We start from the raw sequence: 25,736 nt of genomic DNA, 5'->3' as shown, positions 1-25,736 counted from the left end.
GTAGAGAATGGCTGTGGGCTAGTGGACTGAAAGTCAGTGCTTTGAGGTCTATGGATGGAAAATGGTGTTTAAAAGTAAATGATTGTTTTATTAATTTTATTATATGCAATAAATTTGTGCTGGTGTTTTGGCCTCCCAACTCAGGCCAGACTACCTCTCTTGATGGCACTGGATTCAATAGATTGTTCCTACCATTGTTTTGTAATGTCTTCCTGTTGGTTTGTGTTTTTTGCTGCCAGATTAATATTGCATTGAATTATTATTCCTGTTATTTTCAAGGCCCAGTTACATCATTTGGCGCTACATCATATTTTACTGTCTTGAGAATACCGTATGTTCTTGCTCTTTATTATTTATTGCTCATTGTATTCATGGGGGAACAAGTCTGTTTTCTTCATTTATTGCTGCTTCTCTCTTAATTTCTCCTCCCAATTCTCTTCCGTAGTTTTAAATAAGTGTATGGAACGTTATTGTTAAAGAATTATCTAGATGACTGTTTCCTGCTGAGATGCTGACTCACTCTTATATAGAAAACTCTGCTTTGACTCAGGAAATCAATGATGTTTTACACCATCTAGATAGCTATAAGCATAGGAATCCCGATCAGCTACTTGTAGCCTCTGTAGAGGTCAGTCAAAAGAAGTGAAATTCCTCCTTTCTCTGCTTCTCTTAGTCTTCCTATTGGCAACTTTCTCTGACATCTGTATCATCCCCCTTCTTTGTTATATTATGCAATGTGATTAGAGAGGGTTGGGAATTTTCCATCTCAGTAATTTTTCAGCAAAATTGAAATTTGCTGCTGAAAAATTTAAACTTTATCCTCCCCCCCAACACACACACACACACACACACACACACACACACACACACACACGAGTTTCCATCAGGAAAATTGAAATGATTGTTCTGTGACTGCCCACCTGGGAGATGCATGTCAATTTTGCTTTCTGGCTTCAGGGAGAAAGTGAAATTGAGAGGACTTCTAGGCCAGAAGCTGGGAAGCCAAAAAATTTAGTGTTTTTCATGAAACAGATTTTTTTCTGGCAATCTCTTCCTACAAAATCTTTACTTTTTGTACTGGTGTGACATGGAAAATTTACAAAGAACACAATTTTTAATTTGTTTTCATCTTTGGTGGGAATGGATTTCCATTTTCCATCCAGATCTAAATGTGATGTTCCTGAGTGAGTTGACAGCAGCGGGGATTGAACGTGTAACCTTTGAACTTTATGCAATATATAGCAGACTCTTCACCCTCTATGGGTATGTCTATACTGCAATTAAACACCCCTGGCTGTCCTGGGTCAGCTGACTTGGACTTGGTGTTCTGGTTCTGTTTATTTGTGGTGCAGACATTCGGCCTCAGGCTGGAGCCTGACTCCCCTCATGGGGTGTCAGAGCCCAGGCTCCAGCCTGAGCCAGGACATCTGCACTACAATTACAAGCTCCCTACACTACAAGCCCCCTAACCAGAGCCCCACAAGTCCGAGGCAGCTGGCCCAGCCCAGTCATGGGTGTTTAATTGCACTGCAGACATACTGGATATAGCCCAGCCACTAGAGGGAGAAATAATGCTCCACTAGGGAAGTGCGGGTTACATATAGTTCTTGACAAAAGCTATATGCCATATTTTGACCCAATTAACAAGACCCAATGTACAAATCATGGTTAGATATCCATGTATTAATTATTAATGTTTTTTTCCTCCCATTCAATTTTATTTAAATATATAAAAAAGTGTATGTAAGGAAAGGGACTTTTGGTACCCATTAGCTACATTTTGGATGTAACTCTAGCTGAAGATCTTTTATTTCTATAAGTATCATATATATAATTTTGGGAAAGAAACTTGGAGCATGAGAAGTGCTGATTAACTAGTGCTGAATGTAAATAGGATGACCTGGGTAATCATAGGCTTGTCAGTCCGACATCAGTCCTGGGCAGGATTATGGAGCAGCTGACACAGGACTTGATTAATGAAGAATTAAAGAAAGGTAGTATAATTAATGCCAATCAAAATGGGTGTATGAAAAATAGATACTATCAAACTCACTTGATTTTTTTAATGAGATTTCAAGTTTGGTTGATTAAAGTTATAGTGTTGATGTAATCTTTCTTAGAGAAGTCTAAGTATTTTACTTGGTACTGGTCAACATTTTGATTATAAAAACTAGAAAGATTATCATGGCACACGTTAAATGAATTAAAAACTGAGATCTATCAATTAGCTAATGTAATTGTAAACAGGGAATCATCACTGAGCTGGAGTTCTGCAAAGGTCAGTTCTTGGCCTTACGCTATTTAATCATCACTAATATAGTTTGCAGATGACACAAAGATTGGGGGAGTGGGAAAAAATGAAGAGGACAAGCCACTGATACAGATCACTTGGTAAACTGGGCACAACCAAAGAATTTGTACTTTATAAGGCTAAATGTACACATCAAGGAACAAAGACTGTAAGCCATAGTTACGTGATAGGGGCCTCTATCTTGGAAGCAGTGACGCTGAAAAATATTTGAAGGTTGTGGTAGATAATCAGCTGAACGTGAGCTCCCAGTGTGATTCTGTGGACAAAAGACTAAATGCGATCCTGGGATTGACATTCTAGGGTGCAATCCAGACCAGTGAGGGGCTGTGTCATCTCTGCCCTGCAGCCTAGGATGCTCACAATGCTTCACTGTTGTGGCTCCCAACCTGGACTCCTCACAAACAGCCGAACAGCATGCAGGTCACATCCTGAGTGTCTGTGTATAGCCACAATCCTGGCCCAGCAATTGTGACCCCAGCAAATACCAATCACACTCTGGCTTCCAGCAGTCTCAAATAATACTTGCGGGGGACCCCAACACACTGCCCAATTCTCCCCAATAATGTGTTCTGTACTGTTCAGCTGTACTAGCTCTGTTGTCCCTGTAAGGGAACAATTTGTTACCTTAAATGGAGTGACCTACACAGTTCATAACAGTGGATTAATTTTGATTAAAGAACAAAGCACATTTGTTTAACTACAAAGAGAGATTTTTAAGTGAGTACAAGTATAAAAGCATTAAAGTTAGGAATGGTTAAAGAAAGATAAGATGCTTCCTCATACTAAACTTAACAGACTATACTGGGTTTAAGGTGAAGTTCTTACCACAGGTTCCTAGTATCATTGCTGGCCAAGTTTTAGCTCAGCATCTCTCCCAAAGTCAGAGTTGGATTCTTTTGTTGTCTTAGGTGGAAAAGAGTGATGACCAGGGAAAGAGAACTTGGGGTGTTTTTGACCCTTATGTATATAATTGTCACCCTTTTAAATGCATCTTCCTGAGTTCAATCCCTACACAAAGTTCTTTCCAGCTGAGATCAAGGAGACATCAAGTCTGTGGGGGGAACTTTGCTAAGTTGCTTTCAAAGATGCAGATCTTTGTTCCCGCCCCCTTCCTTGTCAAAGAATGGCCACTTGATAGGTGATGGGCCATCAGCTTTGATTACACCTGGCCAGGGCGTCAGCTTGTTCTTTGTCCATCCCCATACACATTAACAGACTTTTCCAGGAGCTGTACTGGCCGTGAGTGCATCCCAAGTCTTCAGGGCAAATTAATCATTAAACATGCTTGCTTGTAGACCATGTACAATATTTACAAAGGTACACTCATCAAAGGTCCCTTATCCGCCTAGGTCCAGGAGCCCGCCTTCGGTGGGTTGGGAGGGTACTAGATCCAGGGTGAAAAACAGTTCCTGGCTGTTGGAGAAAATGATTTCTCCGCTTGCTTGCTGTGTGCTATCTTCAACCTCCTCCTCCTCATCATCTTCCTGGTCCCCAAAATCTGCATCCCTGTTGCATGAGAATCCATTGATGGAGTCCATGCACAGGGATGGGGTAGTTGTAGGGGCACCCCCTAGAATGGCATGCAGCTCATCATAGAAGTGGCATGTCTGGGGCTTTGACCCGGAACGGCCATTTGTGTCTCTGGTTTTTTGGTAGGCTTGCCTCAGCTCCTTAAGTTTCACGTGGCACTGCTGTGGGTCCCTGTTATAGCCTCTGTCTTTCATGCCCGTGGAGATTTTTTTTCAAATGTTTTGGCATTTCGTCTTTTAGAATGGAGTTCTGATAGCACAGATTCGTTTCCCCATACAGCAATCAGATCCAGTACCCCCCGTTCGCTCCATGCTGGAGCTCTTTTGCGATTCTGGGAGTCCATGGTCACCTGTACTGATGAGCTCTGCATGGTCACCTGTGCTGATCAGCGCGCCACGGTGGTCAAACAGGAAATGAAATTCAGAAGTTCGCGGGGATTTTCCTGTCTACCTGGCCAGTGCATCTGAGTTGAGAATGCTGTCCAGAACAGTCACAATGGAGCACTCTGGGATAGATCCTGGAGGCCAATACCGTCGAATTGCGTCCACACTACCCCAGATTCGACCCAGCATGGTCGATTTCAGTGCTAATCCCCTCATCGGGGAGGAGCACAGAAATCGATTTTAAGAGCCCTTTAAGTCGACAAAAATGGCTTCGTCGTGTGGACAGATGCAGGGTTAAATCGATGTAATGCTGCTAAATTTCACCTAAACTCATAGTGTAGACCAGGGCTTTGAGAAACAGGTTTACCCACTCCCCAATCTTGTTTGGTAAACACTTCAGTCATGATTTCAGCTTTTGTTTATAACTGTAACATGTACGTGGCTACATACATTTCACTGTGATAGTATTGACCAGTGAGTTATTAGTTTTCCAGGGATACCTTCCAAGGCATATTTTGTTCAAAGATGATTACAATAGTGTGTAGGGCAGTGAATACAGTTATGCATTCGGTCACAAGGAGATATAAACAGGAATATCATGTAGGAGTAGGGAGGTTATATCACCTTTGTATTTGGCACTGGTGTGAGCATGGCTGGCTCTGTCCAGTTCTGGTTCCCATAATTCAGGAAGGATGTTGATAAATTGTAGAGGGTTCAGAGAAGAGCCATGAGAATGATTAAAGGATTAGAAAAAAATGCCATATAGTGATAGACTCAAGGAGCTCAATCTATTTAGCTTAACAAAGAGAAAGTTAAGAGGTGACTTTAATACTCTATAAATATCTACATGGGAACAAATATTTAATAATGGGCTCTTCAATCTAGCAGAGAAAGGAATAACATGATCCAATGGCTAGACGTTGAAGCTGGACAACTTCAGACTGGAAATAAGGTTTATATTTTTCATAGAGAGCAATTCATCATTGGAACAATTTACCACGAGATGTGGTGGTTTCTCCATCACTGACAATTTTTAAATCAATGTTGGATGTTTTACTAAAAGATCTGTTTTAGGAATTGTTTTGGAGAAGTTCCGTGACCTGTGTTATGCGGGGGGGGGTCAGACGAGATGATCACTATGGTGCCTTCTGGCCTTGGAATCTATGAATGCCATTCATGGAGTTGCTGCCTATTGTAGTTTATACATCAAGCAACAAAGTCCAGACAAAATGGCATGCAGGTATCTCAGGGATACACTTGATTTAAATTCAGGTTGTTAACATTTGATCAGAATTAGTTTTTAATATTTTCTGTGTCCTTGCTACACCAAAATATCGGAGATGATTTTACCCTTATCACTTCCTTTTTTCTCCCATGTTCATAAATGCTGGATATTTGCTATTATTCTGTCTTAGTTATCATTATGTTCCAATTCTTTTTCTTACTGATTTTTGCTCTACTTTTCCCCATATCCCTTTTCATTTATCACTCTTTTTTTGCATATATATCTATTCTAATTTTGTCTCCTCTATCATTCTCTGTGAGTTACCCCTTGAGACTGTAAATGAAAAGCTGTTTGAAGGAAATGTATGTACAGTGTAAAATTATAAGGCCGACTCAATGAATAGAAATGAAATACTCAAAACACAGTGAAATCGGTGAGTGTGAGAGAGAATGTAATCCACCACAAACTGCAGTCAGTGCTAACTAAATGTATCAAGTTTATTTTTCAATTTAGCCACCCCACCTATCAAAGTCTGTAGTGCACAAAATACAATAACACAATAAATCTAAGTTGTCATATCAATATTACAAAAAATATTCTAACCATAGTTGATTGATCTTTCCACTCCAAGTGCTCCCTCAGAAAAAGACTGCAAGATCTATTGAGACTAGCTGGAACGTCCAAAAAAACTCTGGCTCTGTTGAACCAAAGTTTGAATTAAATTCCAGAGTTGATGTATTTGGTGTTCAGGAGTTATTAGCTGGAGTAGCTAAACCAGTGATACTCAAACCGAGCCTTGGGAGCCACAAGTGCTCTTTAATGTGTATCCTGAGGCTCTTTGCAGCACATGATATTAAAACACTGTGTGATTTCATTATTATTAACCAGTCTACGTTTTTTTTAACCAATTGGGATGCTTTTACTATGTTATCAACTTGCACAAATTTATTAACTTATTAGCTGTGAGATTTATAAATATAAATATTTCCCTGGTCATTCTGTTTAAATATGAATACATAGTACTATAGCCAGCTACTACTTTGGCTCTTTTGGATAATATCGACTGCTAACTGGGCTCCTGAGGTCTGAGTATCACTGATCTAAACTGTCAAGCTACAGCACAGAATGAGAATGGTCTCTAATAGCAAGGGCATGTCTACACTGTATTTTAAAACCCATAACAGCGAGTCTCAGAGCCCAGGTCTACAGACTTGGGCTCACGAGGTTCATGCTAGGGCACTAAAAACAGCGGTGTAAACATTCTGCTTAATGCCCTAGCATGTCTTGAAAGACCCGGGCTCTGAGACTTGTTGCCACAGGTTTTAAAGTGAAGTGAAGACATACCCATAAAGGCCTCAAGCTAAATGAGGAACATCACCTCCTTGAATAGCATCAAACATAAAACAAAACAGAATAAAGAAACAAACTCCTCACAATTCAGTCTATTGGTATGTTACACATCCACTCCATAAATAAATACTGAGACACCTGTCGCATTGGGCTAACCAAAGTTCACAAGCAGCCTTCAAAGAAAACCCCATATGCAGCTCATTGCAATAATTCAGTTTGGAGGTGACAAAAGCATGAGTTTGGCAGAGCTCTCATCTGAAAAGGAAGGTCACAAACTCTTGGACCAAAAAAAAAAAAAAAAGGCAAAAGCACACTTTTCTGACTGCTGCTACCTGGACAGCACAGGTAGATGAAGTTCCCTGACTGCAAACCTTACTTACAAAAGGTAGGCATATCCTGAATCAGAGAGGCAGAACATACTCATAGAACTGGAAGGGATCTCAAGATGTCATCTAGTTCAGTCCCTTGCACTCATGGGAGGAATAAGTATTATCTAGACCATCCCTGATAGGTGTTTGTCCAACCTGCTCTTAATAATCTCCAATGACAGAGATTCCACAATCACCCTAGGCAATTTATTCCAATGTTTAACTACTATGACCATTAGGTAGTTTTTCCTAATGTCCAACCTAAGCCTCCCTTGCTGCAATTTAAATCCATTGCTTCTTGTCCTATCCTCAGAGGTTAAGAAAAACAATTTTTCTCCAGACTAAACAACCCAATTTTTTCAATCTTCCCTCATAGGTCATGTTTTCTAGACCCTTAATCACTTTTCTTGCTCTTCTTTGAACTTTCTCCAATTTGTCCACATCTTTCCTGAAATGTGGTGTCACAATACTCCTGTCGAGGCCTAATCAGCACAGATTAGAGTGGAAGAATTACTTCTCGTGTCTTGCTTACAACTCTCCTGCTAATAGATCCCAGAAGGATGTTTTGCTTATTTTGCAACAGGGCTACTGTTGACTCATATTTAGCTTGTGATCCACCCTGACCCCCAGATCCTTTTCTGCAGTACTCCTTCCTAGGCAGTCATTTCCCATTTTGTATGTGTGCAACTCATTGTTCCTTCTGAAGTGGAGTACTTTGCATATGTCCTTATTTACTTTCATTGTATTTACTTCAGACCATTTCTGCAGTTTGTCCAGATCATTTTGAATTTTAATCCTATCCCCCAAAGCACTTGAAACCCCTTCCAGTTCAGTATGTCCACAAGTTTATAAGTGTCCTCTATATGCCATTATATAAATCATTGATGAAGATATTTAACAGAGCCAGATCCAGAAGTGATCCCTGCAGGACCCCACTTGTTATCCCTTCCAGCTTGACTGTGAGCCACTGATAACTACTCTCTGTGAATGTTTTTCCAACTATGCACTCGCCTTACAGTAACTTCATTTAGGTTGTATTTCCTTAGTTGGTTTGAGATCACTCCCACTCTCACTTCTGTTTGTTTTCCCCAAACCCGGCTACCATTGCTTCTGTCTTTTCTGAAATTACCTTCAGTCAGCTGGCTCTCTTCCAAACTCAGTCTCAGCCAGACACTGGGAAATCTACACAATTGTGCATTCTGGGTCTGATGAAATGGAGATGTGGTGCTCAATACCATAAGTTTGGACTACATTGCCATCTATATGCTATCTCATCCTCTTCCCCAGACCCACACATATGCACCAAAAAGGAAGATAGAACCTTTGAGGAAGATGAGAAATCCTATGCTAGCTCCTTTTGGATTCTTTTAGATTGCAGCCACTCCAGTGAAATTCCATTTCTTTGTGTGAGGGTCTGCAGACTTGTCAGCTACACCTGGTCAACATTTTTGAAAACAGTTAATAGACCTAAAAGAAAACATGTGCACAACTGATCTTTATCAAAAGACCAACAAGATCAGCATAATAACTGTGATATGCCCAGGTCTGACAGAATGCACCCATAATTTCACACCTACACACTATTGTAATATTTTTTGTATAAAATATGACTTGTCATTTGAAAACAAAGTCATCACTGGTTAATAATATCATAGTGAAATGTAGATAGCAACATTATGTACAAAGTTATGAAATCCCCCCTGCATGATGTTAATTGCACATGTTCAAACTTGTGTAGCCTTGATTAGGTAGAAATGGTCAACCAGGCCTGTCTTAAACAAAGGGATGTGTGTTTACCTTAATTTGCATATAAGCTGTAAACAGAGTCCTCAGACAGCAAGAGGGAGAAGAAAGAAGACAAAGAAATTTTACATTTCACCATACACAGGTAAGGAGAGACAGCATGAAGCCTCCTTCCTCCACTAGAGCCATGTCTCCTTGCTCTCAGCTGAAAAGAACTTTAACTGGGGGTCACACTCAAGAAAATGCTTTTCAAAGGGTGACTGAACTATAAAAGTGAGGGGCAAAACACCCCAAGTTATCTCTTGCTGTCCATCACTCTCTTTTCACCTAAGAAGACAAAAGAAACAATCATTGAATCTTGGGAGCAGATACTGACCTAAAACTTGGCCAGCAATGCTACTGAAAACCTGTGGTAAGAATTTCACCTTGAAGGAAGTCTAGTTTGCTAAGTTTAGTATTAGGAAGCATTTTATCTTTTTCTTGTAAGCATTTCAGACTTCAATGCCTTAATATGTGTACTCAAAATCTCTCTTTGTAGTTAAATAAATTTGTTTAGTTCTTTAATCAAACTAATTCAGTGTTGTGATTAAACAGGGCTATGTGTTTGTTATATCCTTGGGGGCAGCCGGTTTAGGAAGAAATCACTTGAGGCCAGAGAGCAGACAGCTAACAAAACTACCATTTTATTTACAGACACAGAGCTCTCCCAACCGGCCGAAACTGGCTGGGCTATCCCCTAATAATCTAACTCAGTTGCCATAGGAACAAAAACCATGACAACCAAATACACAACATATTCCTCCCCCCCAATAAGAACATCCCCTAAATAAAACACACACTAGACTAGAGAAGGAGGGTAGACTGCCTCCATTCCCGGCTAAACCCTGGGGATTATTTTGCCCCGTAACCGTGGGTTCGCCCTAGCTAAAGATCCAGCCAATGAGGAGGCCGTCTGTCTCTAGGTGGATTACGGCGAACTTCTGGTGTTGTTGCACCCGAAAGTACCATGGGCTCTGGGTCCGCAGCACGAACAGGTGAGGAGGTGGTATCAGCTCATGCTGGGCAAAGGGGTATCTCAGCCGCCAGCAGTAATGGAGGAGAACAGTCAGAAACAGGTGATTTGTGATTCGGTGTCTCACCAGAAGTGGTGAAGTCAGACCACTCAACTGCAGATGTGTCCTGAGGACTGGCATGACCTGGCAACAGCTGATCTACATGTCGCCACCAGGTAAGATTCTCTGCAGTCCAGACTGTGTAGGAAACAGGTCCTGTTTGAGTGATGATTGTGGCAGGGACCCATTTAGCTCAGGAAGTACAATTCCGAGCCAAAACTGGCTGTCTCGGGCTAAAGGTTCGCTCTTTTGCTCTGGGTGCCCGTCTGATAACTTGATTTTGCTGCTGATGTTGCACAATTTGTCAGGGTTCAGAAGGTTTCAGCAGATCAAAGCAAGTGCGCAGCTGTCGTCCCATCATTAGAAAGGCCGGAGATGCCTTGGTCATAGCAAGAGGTGTGTTTCTGTAGGAAAGTAAGAAGGTATTCAGACGCTTTTGAATGGAGTGTTGTCCCCTTGCTGATTTCAAAGCGTGTTTCATTGTCTGCACAAATCTTTCAGCTAATCCGTTGGTGGATGGATGATACGGTGCTGACGTGATGTGGTGTATCCCATTTGCCTTCATAAAATTTTGAAACTCCTGAGAGACGAACTGCGGTCCATTGTCGCTCACAAGTTGTTCTGGCAGACCAAAACAACTAAAGAGTCCTTGTAGTTTTTGGATAATACTCTCTGCAGTAGTGGACTGCATTATAGAGACTTCTGGCCATTTAGAATGGGCATCTACTGCCACCAAGAACATGCTTCCTTCAAGGGGGCCAGCGAAGTCAACGTGAATACGTTGCCACGGGTTTTCAGGCCAGTCCCATGGGTGTAGGGGTGCCCACTGGGGTGCATTCCTCACACCCTGACATGACATACAAGCTTTTGCTTTCTCTTCAATAGCACTGTCCAATCCAGGCCACCAAAAATAGCTTCATGCAATTTCCTTCATGCGCACTATTCCACAGTGACCGGAATGTAGCTGTTCTAACATCTGTGATCTCAGTGGTGGTGGAATAATGACACGTCTCCCTCACAACAAACAACCAGATTGGACCGATAACTCCATCCTCCTGGACATGTAGGTAACAAGGTTGGGTGAGACCGGAGAGGTTTGTCGAGATTTTCCATGCATCACCAGGTCCATAACTTGGGACAATACTGGGTCAACGTGAGTTGCCTTCTTTATCTGAGTAGCAGTGATGGGTGTATTCTCTACCTGTTCAAAGTAGAAGATTTTCCTTTTGGGCACTATCTTGATGTTTGACCGGCAAAGGCAACCTTGAGAGGCCATCTGCATTGCCGTGCAGAGTGGATTTCCGATATTTGATTTCATATGTGTGTGCTGAAAGTAACAATGCCCAGCGTTGCATACGACTAGCAGCTAATGGGGGAATGCCTGTGTAGGGTCCAAAAATTGACGTCAGAGGTCGATAGTCTGTGAGAAGAGAGGGTGAAAGTTTAAACAGGTACTGATGAAACTTCTGAATTCCAAAAACAATTCCTAATGCCTCACGTTCGATTTGGGCGTAGTTAGTTTCTGCTTTGTTTAGAGTGCGTGAAGCAAAAGCAATAGGTCTCTCTTCTCCCGAAGGCATAATGTGTGACACGACTGCTCCCACGCCATAAGGGGAGGCATCGCAGGCCAATTGTAGGGATAAGGATGGATCAAAGTGCATTAGAACTTCAGAATTTAGCAATGCATCCTTAGCTTTGTTAAATGCAACATCACGGGCTTCAGTCCACTTCCAGGCCTTGTTCTGCCCAAGGAGCTCATGAAGTGGTTTTAGCAGTGTGGCTAACTGTGAGATGAACTTTCCATAATAGTTCAGTAGTCCTAGAAACGAGCGCACCTGGCTTACATTTCGAGGTGGGGGAGCCTCCACAATAGCTTTAACTTTTGCAGGGGCCTTATGAAGACCTGCAGAATCAATGATGTGTCCCAAATATTCAACAGAGGGCTTGAAGAATTCACACTTGTCTTTGCGAACTCGTAGGCCATACTCTTCCAGTCTTTGTAGGGTAGCCTCTAAATTCTTTAAGTGATGCTCTTCATTTCTTCCAGTGACCAGGATATCATCCAGATAGCACTGAACTCCTGACAAGCCACACAAGATCTGGTCCATAGCCCTCTGGAACAGGGCGGGAGCGGACGTTATTCCAAAGGGTAGGCGACAGTATCGATAAAGCCCCTTATGAGTCACAATAGTCAACAGCTCTTGGGACTTTTCATCGATGTGCATCTGTAAATATGCTTGACTCAGATCAATCTTACTGAACTTTTGTCCCCCAGCCAGGCCTGCGAAGAGGTCATCAATGCGGGGAAGCGGGTATTGCTCTGCACACAACACTGGGTTGACAGTGACTTTAAAATCACTGCAAATCCGGAGAGAGATGAGCTGCCAAAATATTAACAACCGGTTCCCTCCTCCTCACCTCACGAGGGGGTCATGCCCCCATCCAACCCCCCATGTTCCTTGACACACCCCCCCCAGGACCCCTGACTCATCCCCCCCCCAATCCCTGTCCCCTGACTGCCCCTTGCAGCCCCATCCAACCCCTCCTCTCATTCTTGATGGCCCCCCGGGACCCCTGCCCCATCCAACCATCCCTTCTCTCTGTCCCTGACTGCCCCCGCCCCCTCATCCAACCCCTGCTCCTTCCTGATTGCCCCCCGGGACCCTTGCCCCCATTCAATCCCCCTGTTCCCTGCCCTCTGACCACCCTGACCCCTATCCACCCCCCCACAACCCACCGAACACCCCCTCCCTGCTCCCTGCCCCCTTACCACACTGCCTGGGGCCGGGACTGGGCCCGACCAGCCAGAACCTCGACCGGCGCCGCGGGGCCTGACTCCCTGGGCCGGAGCTGCTCGGCTGGCACCGGGGCCAGAGCTGCGGGGCCCGACTCCCGGGGCCGGGCCGGGCTAGAGCCGCTCGGCCGGCGCTGCGGGCCTGGCTCCCCAGGCTGGAGCTGCTTGGCCAGCACCAGGGCCGGAGCCGCGGGGCTCGAATCTCTGGGCCAGGCGGGAGCCGCTCGGCGGGCACTGGGGCGGAGCCGCTGGTCCCAAGCTGGGCCGGGTCCGAGCCGCTCAGCCGGGACCAGCCCAAGCCGGCGGTGCTTGGCTGGGACCGGGCTGGGGCGCTCAGCCGGGGCCAGGGGGAGCCGCTCAGGTGGAGCCGGACTGGGCCGCGCGCGCCGTCCCGCCTCCCCCGCTGCACCAGGCTTACCTGCCTGCTGCTTGTTTCAGGCTTCCCGAGAACATTTGATTCGTGGGAAGCAGGGGAGGGGAAGGAGAAGGAGGGCGGAGCATTCAGGGGAGAGGGGGAGGTGAGCTGGGGCCGGGGGCCAGGTGGACAGCTGCCTGAGCCTTTGTTAAATTTAAAAGCTTTTTAGAACCGGTTGTCCTGGAACAACCGGTTCTAAAAAGGCTTCTAAATTTAACAACCGGTTCTTGCGAACCGGCTGGAGCTCACCACTGCTTACAGGTACTAACCATGGCTGCTGGAAGCCAGAGTGTGGCTGGTGTTTGTTGACAGGCTCCTGAGATCAGAGCTGCTGAACCAGAGCTCTGGCCATACATCAATCCTCAAGGTATGATCTGCATGCTGTTTAGCTATTTAGGAGCCCAGTGAGTCAAAGCATTCTGAGCACCCAGGGTTGTAGGGCTGGTGATGACACAGCCATTCACTGGTCTGGATTGCACCCAGGAATGTCATACCAGGTACAAAACCAGAGGGAAAAGTTTCAAGGAAAGACGAGGACAAGTATTGCCAGAGCTGCCTCCACATACCCTTTTCCAAAGTATTTTGCCTCACCCCCACTAAAATAACCCAGGGGTGGGGGGGAAGGGGACCTACTGTGATAATTAGTGAGGTTGTCAGCAGCAAAAAACAGTTTCTTTAGCAGGGTCCTAATTCTGGCATCCTGCTCTGTGTACTGGGGTATACTTAAGATGGTGATGAAACATGAAAACCAACAGGGTCAGCACTACCTCTCTTCGGAGTTTTACCCTCGGAGCCTCCCTTTGGTCATGGGACATGGATATTTAGGGAGAGGAAGTAGCTTTGGCATGGTAGTGGATAGTTTTGGCAAGCAACCCCAGACTGCTGACTGTTTAGGTTTCAGATATTGAGCAGAGTAGGAAGAAACTCCCTTCTCCCTTAATCAGCAAGGGACTGCTGGGTATTGTAGTTCCTGGGAGCAACTGGGAAATGTAGCACATCCACAGGAGGCAACTGGGAAGGAGGCAAGGTATATAAATGGCTCCCTTCAGAAGGTGAAACTTTGGGTCTTATTATCAACAAAGTTCCTTTTTATTTTGACTTAGAATTCCCTACATTAGGGCAATCTTTGACTCTGAAAGAAATGGCTTTTTTTCCCACAAGACAGATTTTTGAGAATAACTGTTACCATACAGACACTCATGTTACAATGCTTTCAGAGGGTAATGTTTTCTGAAGTTACTGGGCCTTATGGCATCTACAACATATGTAACTCCATATGCCAGGCTCAGAAGGAGGCCACTCCAACATTGGCTTTTAAAGAATTTGAAGCCCAGTATGGACAGTATGCTAAAAATACTCACAGTACTGAGTGACATTTGGTTTTCTCCAATGTGATGGTTACATCCACAGAATGTCCTCAAAGACATATTTTTCAGCCTACCTCCTCCTATGTTAATAGTCACCACAGGTGCCCCCATGATTGATTGCTGTGCACATCTGCACAGACTTGTAGTTCAGGGTCTTCAGAATTTCAAATAATCTTGGTCACACATAAATGTACTAGAACTGAGAGTGAATCATTTGGCTCTCAAGGCATTTCTTCTACAGATACACAATACAAGTTTTCCAGGTGGCTTCAAACAACATGGCTGCCGTATATCATGTGAACATACAAGGGGGCACTCGATCGACCCAGCTATGCCCCAAAACAGTAAAACTTTGGGACTGGTGAATTCTATTTAACATTTACCCAATTACCTTAGATGTTGCAAGAGAGCACAGTGAGATTGCAGTTAGTCTCAGCAGAGACTCTTCACTGATGCATGAGTGGTCTCAACAGACATGCGTCTGACGAAGTGGGCATTCACCCACGAAAGCTTATGCTCCAATACATCTGTTAGTCTTTAAGGTGCCACAGGACTCTTTGTTGCTTTTTACAGATCCAGACTAACAAGGCTACCCCTCTGATACTTAACAGAAATCAGTAATTTCACATATCTTCAACCTTTGGGGATTTTTGGAATTAAATGTGTTTGCCTCCAGATTCAATACAAAATATCCCCAGTTTTGCTCAAGAGCAGGTTAGGACAATCAGTCATTGACAGATACATTACTCTCAGATTGGGAAAAGGATCTCACATATGTATTATCCCCTATTGCCTTTAATTCCCAAAGTTATAAAGAAAACAAAATAAGAATCTGCCAGGATGATCTTAATTGCTCCTGAGGGGCTGAGACAACAGTGGTACACCAAGATACTCCACTTATACAATGGCAAATCCAAGTTGCTGCAGCTGTCAACAGATCTGTTATCACAGGAGGAGGGAGAGTCTTCCACCCAGATCTCAAATCTGTACCTTGAACAGCTTGGGTAACAGGACTTTGAGATAACTAGGCACGTCATGTTCCACTGAGGTTCAGTGAATTCTCATTAATGCTAGAAAACCTTCTACCAGTGAAGTTATGACCTTAAATGGAAAAGATTAATAATATGAGCAGCTAATAGAAATATGAACCCAGTTTCAGCCCCTGTTCAACTGATCTTAAAATATCTATTGCACTTCGTATCCCCTTTGAGACATTGCGGGATTGTTCCATTTCATCTTTTTGTAAAGTCAGCTTTTGTAATAGCAATCACTTCCGCTAGAATAATCGGTGAGCTCCATGCATGGATGGCAGACACCCACCCCACACTACTTGTCATAAGACAAAGTGGGGCTTAGACCATATCCTAAATTCCTTCTGAAGAGAGCTTCAGCTTTCTATGTTAGTCAGAATATAAACTTACCTGCATTTTTCCTAAACTTCATACAAATAAAGGGGGTTCTAGATTATGTTCTTTAGATGCAAAAAGAGTGCTCTCATATTATCTAGATAGAACTAAGGTCTTCAGGTCATCTCTTAAATTATTTGTCTCAAACACTGGTACTTTGAAGGATCAAGCCATTTCAGCACAGTCCCTATCTAGGTGGGTCAGGCTTCGTATTGCAGAGTGTTTATAGAGCAGCTTTGTGTTCCCCTCTGGGTCTTCTTAGAGGTCATTCTACTAGGAATGGCTGCATCTGCAGCATTCAATAAGCATATTCCTCATATATAAATTTGAAAGGCTGCTATGTGGAATACAATTCACCTTTTTACAAGACATTATGCATTAGATCTGGGATCCAGATCTGATGTCAGTTTTAGCAGAGTGGTACTTGAATGACTGTTCAATTAAGACTCCTCACCCTCCTTCATTTATTGATATGCTGAGGACACGCAAAAAAGAATTGCAATTTACTTACTTGTAACCAGAGTTCTTCAAGACAGTCTCTGAACACTCCCTGCCTGCTTTCCCGACTCATGCTGAGTCCTAATTCTGTAGTTAAGTGGTATTCTGTTTTAGGGATTGGAAGGAACTGAGGCATCAGTGGTGCCAACACCCCTTCTGCAGCCAGGCCCCATGGGAGCATTTGAGCACTATGGGCAGGAGGGATGGGGAAAAGGGCAAGACCCTCCTAGTAGGCATTTCTACTAGAGGGTTCCAGCGTCTGCTGCACCCAGCTGGCACATCCCAAGGTATGAATATGCAGAGTCCCTCTCAAAGAACTCTGGTTCCAAGAAAGTAGCTTCATTTCACCAAAATAAATGATTTCCCAGTGCTACTGACACATCCTGCTGCAAGGAGATGTTGACCGTATCTACTGCTAATGGAAATAGTGTTCTCACCAAACACCTACAAGATTTTACCGGCCAAAATGGGCATGATTCTAAAAATTCATTGGAGACTCCCATCTTGACAAGGTTGTCTACCACCTGGGACAATTTCATTCAGGACTATAGTTGTTGAAAAGCAGTCCTTAAAACCAACATGATAAAAAGACTAAAACCAAAAGGAACGGCAAACAAAACTTGAGAGAAATCTACCATGTAGCTCTGTGGACACTTATTGACTGTCTCCCTCATGGCCAGGGGTCACTTTACAAGCACCCTGCTTCCATTAGCCCCCTCTTACGGGTCCCATAGGCACTCCAGACAGTCTCTATTGTCGCCCACAGCATCCTTTTCTGGAGGTGGTTTAATATCAAATAAAGTTCATACAGACCTGAGCCCTTAGCTACAAAATAATCCTCTGAGTCCTCAACATAAAATCATAACTCAACAGTTCCTACTTGGGTCCAGTTCATCAGTCGCATCCAGAGCTCTTTCTAGAAGTCAGTCTGTTCCATCTGAAGTTGCCCTTCCTGGCTGGAATTCAGCCCTGTAGCCCTGGTTCCTTTCACTCTCAGCTACCTTTCACATTAGATTACTTGATTCATCTAGTAATCAGGGCTGTTTTAGCCCCAGGCTCTCCAGCCCATGGGCAAGCCGCTCTGTTACATACCCCCAAAGAATATTTTCATGTTCTTTCCTGAGCAGCACTTTTCATTTTTCCAATATCTCCAAGTCTGGGTCAGAACTGAAGCTTCCTGTAATGTAAGAATTCCTGTCTGGATGCTATAGAAACTGAAATAAAATCATGGTATTTCCAAGGCAACAGACAAATAACCTTCTAAGCGTCTTTTCCTTAAAGGTCTAAGGCACTCACAAATTACAGACCAGACATTGACTAGAGCCAGGGGTGTTTGAAGGGAAGTATCTCTGACTTATTGTCATAGTCCAGGGCAGTAAACCCACACAGGATTCAGTGGAAGAGGCTTGGTTTTGTGGGCAAGGCAGCAAAGGAACAGGGATTCCTGAATAGCCTACTACAAACTGAAGTCCCTAACCATTCCTCTCCTGCATGAGGAATTAAGGAGTGTGAGGAGAATTTGTTGAAGTGCCAGAACAGAATCCAGTATGTCCCAGTAAAATCAGATAAAGTAAGAAGAGGGAGTGGTGGAAGGTTGGTGCAACACTTGATAGTCATAGAAGTAGAAAAAAGGACCAGTTATTCTTCCTTTTAAGAGGCAAAAAGTTTAAGGTCGAGATTGCCTGTATAAATTTAAGGGCAAAATAAATTATAAGAATTTTATAGCTATTAAAAGAACAAAGAAACAAATAAACTCATCAATCTAAATCCAGGAAATTGAGAGTTAGGATTAAATTTAAAGAGTCCCCAATAGTTAGAAGTATGGAAATAGGCAGTTAAGGCACACACCCAATGTTTAATTCTGCCCCTGAAGTGACACCATCCTTTCATTTCCCTACTTTGCAGGATCAGGACTAAATCTTTCCTCCTGTGCTTGAGGGTTTACAGTATCAAGCTTCTGCATTGTAAGCTGTGTTGGGCTTCATTATTGGGAACTTGTAGTAGGCTATTCCTGAATGTCATTTATTTTGAAAAACTCACTGTACTTAGAGACAGGTTTCAGAGGGGTAGCCGTGTTAGTCTGTATCAGCAAAAACAATAAGGAGTTCTTATGGCACCTAAAGAGACTAACACATTTATTTGGGCATAAGCTTTCGTGGGCTATAACTCACTTCATCAGATGCATGGAGTGAAAAATACCACTCTGCCATGTACATTGGCCAAACCAGACAGCAGCGGTGTATTATCACCTAGGCCGACAATGTGCCACAAAGACTCCTCCTTGTTTTTACTGTACCAGGGGCGGCTCTATGTTTTTTGCTGCCCCAAGCATGGCAGGCAGGCAGGCAGCTTTCGGTGGTGTGCCTGCAGGCGGTCCGCTGGTGATGCAGATTTGGTGACATGCCTGAAGGAGGTCCGCCAGTGCCCCGCAATCAGCGTCCCTGCCGCCGAATTGCCGCCGAAGCCGCGGGACCGGCGAGCCTCCTGCAGGTGGGCCGCTGAAAGCCGCCTGCCTGCCACCCTCACAGTGACCGACAGGCCGCCCCCCACGGCTTGCCGCCTCAGGCATGCGCTTGCTGTGCTTGTACCTGGAGCTGCCCCTGTACTGTACTTAGAGTTAGAGCTGGGTGAATAACTGATTTTTTGTTTTGCAGGCAGTTCTGAAAATTTGGGGTGGAAGGGGCTGGTCTTCCATCTTTCAGCTTGAAGCTGTTTCTCTTTAATTATTTCTACAAATATTCTTTGGAGGAGGGACTGGATCCTGGGTGTCCCTGGATGCCCCTCAGGTGACTATCCCAACCACCAGGCTATAGAGTCATTCTCACTCTTTCTGGCCCCATGATTATTTAATTATGTATACAAAGTGTAATAGCTTCAACAGGAGAGATTGAGAGATCCCAACCCCAGAATAGCCTCTAGCTGAGTGGTAAGACCAATCAACTGGGTTGAATGAGATCTGTATTCAAATCCCTGCCCTAGAATAGGAATTCAAATCTGGGTCTCCTGCATCTGGGGTGAGAACTCTAGCCACTGGGCTAAAGGAATCAGATAGGCAGCCACACCAGAGGTGATGCTGCTTGAGATTCTAGCCTGAAATTTCATAACAAGAAGTTTTGTTAATGTCGAAATGTTTCATTTTAACACATCCTCATTTTTTTCTTTGTTTCATATGGATTGAAACAATTTGCCGAAAGTGACATGAATTTGCTAAATGTTTTGGCTAATCTAAATCTGGCTTTTTTGGAAAGAAAAAGTTTCAACTGAAAAATGTCACCCAGCTTTACTTATAGGTTGTAGAGTAACAGTTAAATATAAAACGCCAGTTTCATGATTAGCGTAAGCTTTATCAACACACTCACTGCTGCTTTTTCCTGTAAGTATTTTTATTTACTGGTCTGGGCTGAGTAGGTTTGTATTTGTAGATAAAATAATTTTGTAACTACTGATACTTGTACAATCAGTGTAACGTGGGATTGTGACAGGATCCCCAGGGTGCAATCAGGGGCCATGGGACCACTTTGCCCCCTTATCTCTCCAGCCTGGGCTGTCTCTCACAATGCTTTGCTAGTGACAAGCAATAAACTCCTTCAGGTGTTATCATTCAGCACAAGCGCATGTGGAGTCCCACGCACAGCTAGATTGCATCAATGCTCCCAGAGCCACTCATGAATCACACAGAGAAAGGCACCAGCTGAATTCCCCCAGCTCCCAGCCTTGTACCTCAGGAATATACTGTCTTGCACTGCTCAAGATGTCATCAATGGAAAGTGGATATACACGATAGATTTTAAATGATTATAAGTGATTACCAAAAAAAGATAGAACAGTGACTTTCATTGGATCATAACGTTTCCCCTGATACCTTACATGGCGTGCTTTATAGGAAAGATCACAACTGTATATAAATGAGGAATATGGGAGTTACAGGGCACTCTCCCAAGGTATAGACTGTCACAGTATTAATGAACAATAGAACATGATGTAGTAACAGCATTATTTTAGATGCAGGCTTCTTGTTTTTCTTAACAAATTATGCAAATTAAGAAATACAATTGGTTTTTGTAAAGTAATGATTTATAAAGGTGTTAACTATAAAGTGGCTAAATTACTACCTTATGCTGTTTTGAAACAATATTGTTTGTTTCAAGAAACGTAATAGGCAATTATATATCTAGAATCATGGTAAAACCACGCTAACAGCTCTGCCCTTTTCAGAGAGCAGGTTTTAGGAATTTCCTGCTTTCTGTATTCAAATAACAACTTTCTCATAGCTGTTGTCACCTGCTGCTGTAGGGGGGATTTTGCTTGAGCAGTATCTCTCTAGTTCTGGCATATGCTGCTGTTGCTGCTGCTAGTCCTGCTTGGGAAAGTTACTGATTGTGACAGATAATATAATCTAATAATCATGGAAGCCTTGTGTTTGCTCAAGAGGGCATTTCAAATGTCATACAAATGAAACATGTTAATTGTTATATTGCTGTAGTTTCTTTTGATTTCATTTTATAATTAATATATAATGAGAATAAAGGCCCTAAGTTCTACAATGATGCATGTTACCTATTTATAATATTAATTAAATATTTAATAAATGGTGCCATGACAGCTGCCTGTACTGAGCTATAGGTTAAATAGCTGGCAATTAAAAATATCCGCTTTCATTGTTGGGTTAGGGCAAAAATGGAAGGGTGTTATTGTACCAAGTATCAACCCTGCATTGCATCAGAGAAAATGAAGACTTTCTGGATAGAAATCAGTGTTTGGTACTGCAGGCACAGCGTGCTGAAGAATCAGAGGGCAGTGCAGAACGGGAAGAAAATTGGCAGCATGTCACCTCTATCTGAACTATTGACTGGAAGGCATGGGATGCTTTGTCCTAGAGATGGGGGTTCCATGACCACCACTCTCAAGAGGTGGAAGAGGTGGTGGTTGGGGACTCCCTCCTTAGGGGGACAGAGTCATTCATCTGCCCTCCAGACCGGGAAACTTGAGAAGTGTGCTGCTTGCCTGGAGCTAGAATTCAGAATGTGACTGAGTATCTGCCAAGACTGATCACAGGACCACTGCAGACTATGTGACTCTGGGAAGAAGGATAAAGGAGTTTGGGGTGCAAGTCGTGTTCTCGTCCATCCTCCGAGCATCTCTGCAGGAAGGTTATAGCTAGTGAGGGAGGGCTTTAAACTAGTTCACCAGGGGGGGAGACTAAGCCCTGTGGTAAGTGGGAAGTGGGATACCGGGAGGAAACACAAGGAGAAGTCCTGGCACAGTCAAGGAACTATGATGTAATTGGAATAACAGAGAGCACTGTCATGAATGGGTATAAACTGTTCAGGAAGGACAGGCCAGGAGGATGAAGTAGATAAGGCTTTCTTCGGACAACTAACAGAAGTTTCCAGATCACAGGCTCTGGTTCTCATGGGGGACTTCAATCAATCTGACATCTGCTGGGAGAACAATACAGCAACGCCCAGACAATCCAGGAAGTTTTTGGAGAGTGTTGGGGACAACTTCTTGGTGCAAGTGCTGGAGGAACCAACTAGAGGCCATGCTCCTCTTGACCTGCTGCTCACAAACAGGGAAGAATTGGTAGGGGAAGTAGAAGTGGGTGGCAACGTGGGCAGCAGTGACCATGGGATGGTCGAGTTCAGGATCATGACAAAAGAAAGAAAGGAGAGCAGCAGAATACGGACCCTGGCCTTCAGAAAAGCAGACTTTGACTTCCTCAGGGAACTGATGGGCAGGATCCACTGGGAGGGTAATATGAGGGGAAGGGAGTCCAGGAGAGCTGGCTGTATTTTAAAGAAGCCTTATTGAGGGTGCAGGAACAAACCATCCTGGTGTGTAGAAAGAATAGCAAGTTTAAATACAAAAACTTGGACAGATGACTAGGGAGGAGTATAAAAATATTGCTCAAGCATGCAGGGGTGTAATCAGGAAGATCAAAGCACAGTTGGAGTTGAAGCTGTCAAGGGATGTAAAGGGTAACAAGAAGGGTTTCTACAGGTATGTTAGCAACAAGGTAATAATTGGAGATATACCAATCTCCTAGAACTCGAAGGGACCTTGCAAGGTCATCAAGTCCAGCCCCCTGCCTTCACTAGCAGGATCAATTTTTGCCCCAGATCCCTAAGTGGCCCCCTCAAGGATTGAACTCACAACCCTGGGTTTAGAAGGCCAATGCTCAAACCACTGAGCTATCCCTCCCCACCTAACAAGGAGGCCAGGAAAAGTGTGGGACCCTTACTGAATGGGGGAGGCAACCTAGTGACAGATGTTGTGGAAAAAGCTAAAGTACTCAATGCTTTTTCTTCCTCTGTCTTCACAGACAAGGTCAGCTCCCAGACTGCTGCACTAGGCAGCACAGTATGGGGAGGAGATGAGCAGCTCTCAGTGGTGAAAGAACAGGTTAAGGACTATTTAGAAAAGCTGGACATGCAGAAGTCCATGGGTCCAGATGCAATACATCCGAGAGTGCTGAGGAAGTTGACTGATGTGATTGCAGAGCCATTGGCCATTATCTTTGAAAATTCGTGGTGATCAGGGGAGGTCCTGGATGACTGGAAAAAGGCTAATGTAGTGCCCATCTTTAAAAAAGGAAGGAAGGAGAATATGAGGAACTACAGACTGGTCAGCCTCACCTCAGTCCCCAGAAAAATCATGGAGCAGGTGCTCAAGGAATCCATTTTGAAGCACTTGGAGAGGGAGGTGATCAGGAACAGTCAACATGGATTCACATGATGAGATAACTGGCTCTGTGGATATGGGAAAAGTGGTGGATATGGTCTCCACAGTATTCTTGCCAGCAAGTTAAAAAACTATGGATTGGCTGAATGGACTATAAGGTGATGATGGGATGGATTGCACCCTCAGCAAGTTCCCAGATGACACTAAGCTGGTGGGAGAGATAGATACTCTGGAGGGTAGGGATAGGGTGCAGAGTGATCTAGACAAATTCGAGGATTAGGCCAAAAGAAATCTGATAACTGACTGGCTAAGTGGCAGTTCTGCAGGAAAGCACCCTGGGATTACAGGATGAGAAGCTGGATATGAGTCAACAGTGTGCCCTTGTTACCAAGAAGGCTAAGGGCATATTCGGTTGCATTAGTAGGAGCATTGCCAACAGATTGAAGCACCTCAGAGCCCGTGTCCAGGAGTGGCCCTGGGTCAGAGCCACGTGGGGGGGGGGGGGTGGGGCCTCCTCCTCCTGCTCGGGGCGTGGTGGGGGGGAGGCTGCAGAGCTGCAGCCGGCAGTGGGAGCTCAGGTCGTGGCATGGTAAGGGGGGGGGGGGGGGTTGGATAAGGGTAGGGAGTCCTGGGATGGAGAAATGGCAGTCAGGGGACAGGGGGGGGGGTTTGTGGAGGTGGGGTCCCAGGGGTGGTTGGGGAGATCGGGGGGGCAGTCAGGATAAGGAGCAGGATGGTAAAGCTCATTCAGCAGTTTGAGGCTTGCAGACAGCTATTTAACACAAAGAGCCAAGCTGTTATCTTTTCCCTTAGGGCTACCATCCCTTTCACTTCTCAAATGCCAAATTATAGTCTACATTTAATTTCAGTGCCATAGGGAGATTCATGTCAGGAGAGAGTAGCTTCATTTAAAATTAGCCACTTTAGATTAATAGTGATAGAGCCAAGAGAGCCATGGGGGAGGGATCACATGAGAAGAGCAATATCACTGCATTCCCCAAGGCTCCTGAGGGGTTCATTCAGTGGTTCTCAAACTTTTGTACTGGTGACCCCTTTCACATAGCAAACCTCTGAGTGTGATTTCCCACCCCCCCTTATAAATTGAAAACACTTTTTTAATATATTTAACACTCTTATAAATGCTGGAGGCAAAGCAGGGTTTGAGGTGGAGGCTGACAGCTCGAGACCTCCTGGGTTAATTTAATTTTAGCACCCTGTGTCCATTCACATGCATGTGCTATTTTGAGCATTTCAGTTTTCACAACATAGGCTCATCCCAGATTCTGGAACAAGCTCAAATGCTCAGTTCGTGGAGTATGTACATAAGCTAAACTAAAGACAAACCCACAGTAACCGTCTCCAGTTTGTGAGGGACCCCATGGAGCCAGTCTCTAGGAAACAGATACATTCATGGAGGTTAAGTCCATTAATGGCTATTAGCCAGGATGGGTAAGGAATGGTGTCCCTAGCCTCTGCTTTTCAGAGGGTGGAGATGGCTGGCAGGAGAGAGATCACTTGATCATTACCTGTTAGGTTCACTCCCTCTGGGGCACTTGGCATTGGCCACTGTCGGTAGATGGACCTTTGGTCTGACCCAGTATGGTCATTCTTATGTTCTAACCTAAATGAACACAAAGTTATGTAGATAGATATGAGTCGAGGAAGCCAGCAGAGTATCAGAAACCTGGAAAAATCTGTGATTGGATGGGCTCAGGCGTTTGGTCACAAGCTGAGGTGGTTCAAAAGTTTTGGATTTTTTTAAGCAGAGTTTTTTTATTGTTTCGTTGAACAATCAAACACAACAAGCAGCAAATATTTGGTCCACACTTCTGAAACCCCGAATCATGTTCAGGTTTTGGCAGACTAATTTCCGCTTTTCAATTAAAAAACCCACAAAAAATTTTGAAGGAAAGCAGACATTGTCCATGATTTTTTCTGCTTTTTAAAAACCCCAGGTTTTCAATCCAAAAAAAGTTTTGACAGAAAATATTTGTCCAACCCTTTTAATGAGCTTTAGTGCCTTTTAGCACTAGCTGATGCTGAGAACCAGTGATACCTTGTAAAGGTGACTTGAAAAGAAGTTTTCTCAAAACTGGGTTTGTGCTGAGATGAGGAAGGTTTTTAAATGTTTATTTTTCCCAGGGCTGCCCAGTGGGGGCAAGTGGGGCAATTTGCTCCGGGCCCCGCAGGGGCCACCATGAGAGTATAGTATTCTATAGTATTGCAACTTTTTTTTAATGGAAGGGGCCCCTGAAATTGCTTTGCCCCAAGCCCCCTTAATCCTCTGGGCGGCCCTGGTATTGCATCCAGTTTTGGGGCCCCCACTACAGAAAGGATGTAGACAAATTGGAGAGAGTCCAACAGAGGGCAACAAAAATGATTAGGGGTCTGGGGCACATGATTTATGAGGAAGGAACTGGGCTTATTTAGTCTGCAGAAGAGAAAAATGAGGGGGGATTTGATAGCAGCCTTCAACTACCTGAAGGGGGGTTCCAAAGAGGATGGAGCTAGGCTGTTCTCAGTGGTGGCAGATGACAGAACAAGGAGCAGTGG

General features: G+C 44.1%; 1 protein-coding gene across 6 annotated transcripts in view; it reads left to right on the top strand.

The window, feature by feature from the left end:
• Positions 1–25,736, top strand: part of PDE4D (phosphodiesterase 4D) — a 1,085,833-nt gene that overhangs the window by 195,894 nt on the left and 864,203 nt on the right. The gene's annotated exons all lie outside the window — the stretch shown is intronic.

This window comes from Mauremys reevesii, linkage group 6 (genome assembly GCF_016161935.1).
Source record: "Mauremys reevesii isolate NIE-2019 linkage group 6, ASM1616193v1, whole genome shotgun sequence".
In the NCBI taxonomy this organism is placed as follows: Eukaryota; Metazoa; Chordata; order Testudines; family Geoemydidae; genus Mauremys; species Mauremys reevesii.
Note: the sequence above shows the minus strand (reverse complement) of the source record. Positions and strands in the feature narration are given on the sequence as shown.